The sequence below is a fragment of the Limulus polyphemus genome, unplaced genomic scaffold (assembly GCF_000517525.1).
Source record: "Limulus polyphemus unplaced genomic scaffold, Limulus_polyphemus-2.1.2 Scaffold4, whole genome shotgun sequence".
Lineage (NCBI taxonomy): Eukaryota > Metazoa > Arthropoda > Merostomata > Xiphosura > Limulidae > Limulus > Limulus polyphemus.
Window position 1 is genome coordinate 1,783,570 of NW_013665614.1, and position 1,865 is coordinate 1,785,434.

At 27.2% G+C, this 1,865-nt stretch overlaps 1 protein-coding gene across 3 annotated transcripts in view; it reads right to left on the reverse strand.

The window, feature by feature from the left end:
• Positions 1 to 1,569, reverse strand: part of LOC106471078 — a 27,648-nt gene extending 26,079 nt beyond the window's left edge. The window contains exon 1 of one of the 3 annotated variants that reach the window (XM_022401447.1): positions 1,515 to 1,569. The gene's annotated coding sequence lies outside the window, so the exon portion shown is untranslated. The other 2 variants (XM_022401599.1, XM_022401562.1) reach the window with 2 other exon arrangements.
• Between the last annotated feature and the right edge of the window lie 296 nt (positions 1,570 to 1,865).

Sequence of the window (1,865 nt, forward strand, 5' to 3'; positions counted from 1 at the left end):
AAGTGTGTTATATTTGTAAAAGTTATTCTGGGTAGCACTTAAATTTAATTCAAATTTTATATTATTTTTGTTTTTATGGCTTTAAGGCAATTTTTATATCAACATAATGAACAGAACATGTAAAAAAACTGTACACAAATTTATTAAAAGTCAAAATGACCTTAAAATAAAAGGTACTATATTATATATATATATATATATCAACATCACAAGAGAAATTCTATAGGCTGGAACAAGTAATATCTACTATATTAAAGCATGGAAAAATTTAAACAACTCTCTGAATATTCTTTATCTACTTATTAAGAAAAGCTAAATGATTATTTTTTTCTAGCTCACCCTAAAAAAAAGGTACACTTTGATTCATAATTTCTTTGTATCAATCATACAGCTTTATCATTTTAGTATTTACTGCCTGTTCAATTTAAGAAATCTCAAACACGTTATTAATCTTCACATTTTACAATCAAGGTGTTTTGTCTTTTGCTGAGGTTTTCAAAGAAAGAGGATCCATAATACTTCTATTTATATTTCTAGTCTATGAAAATAACATTTATTTATCTACATGTGTTACTAGACTGTGGTGTCTAATATCATATTAAGTTGTCCAAAATGCAGTGTCATTGTTGCAATGAATGTTAATTTTAGTGTGCTACTGTTTCTCAAATGTATAAATTTATGCATGTATTCTTTATAAAATGATTCCATGTGATAAAGTATTCAGTTAAAAAGGCTTCCAATAAATTTTATGTTACATTGTGAACAAACAGGGATGATATTTCTCTTGCCATGAATACAAATGTGGAGCATTTGTTTATAATTTCAAGTTTTATGCTTTTGCTTTCATACCCAATGTCAACACAGTACACTGAGTTTATGTTAAATGTATGAGGATTTGGTATCAATTTTATGCTTTATAGTAATATTCTAACATACCACATTTCAAAATTTTACCATTTTAAATTTAAGGTGATATCAATATGATTACTATCTCAACCTATTAGTGAATTAATTTATAGTACGACATCATACACCTAATTTGTAACTAATATTAACTTCTGATCAATTAAGTCTAATTTGAACAGGCCATAATCCCTCTGGACTCTAATATTTATATTAATTGTCAAAAATGCAGCGTCATCGTTGCAATGAATATTAGTTTTCGTGTGCTACTGTTTCTCAAATTCATCAATGTTAGTGCTAGATGCAATCAGTAAAAATGTTTCATAAAAATACAAGTTTTCTAATAGTAATAGAACCCAATGCTTTAGACTTCAGTACTAGTACAGTACTACTTGTTTAGTAGTTATTACCGTTAAGTGAAAAAAATTACTATTTACTAATTTAGGCCTAAATATCTCTTAAACGTTAAAATCTATTTATACGACAAAATTTAAATAACATAATCATAAACTGACAATTACATTGAACATAACCCTTTTCAAAGAAAGAGGGTCCATAATACTTCTATTTAATATATTTAAATAATGAGAGACCATGAGCTTTCTCGTTACCTAGCGACAAATGCTTACTCATCAAGCTTCTGGTCCACGGTATGCATCACACCCGCACTACGACAGATATAGTATACTATTGGTTAAAAAATGTTTGCTTGCCAGTAGGGTATCAGTTTTCGTCTTAGGGATCACTAACAAATAATTTCAATATATGTATATTTTATAAAATAGCAGCATTAGTAATATTTTGATCCAAAAATCATGATTTTAATTTTCTTATGTTTGTTTAAGAAGTTATTAGAACTATCACACTGTTCACTTGTTTATTTTTTGATAAAATATATAGTTTGTCACCAGGGTGATGAAATTAGTACACAAAATTTCAATTGTTCTAATAGAAAACTGGGA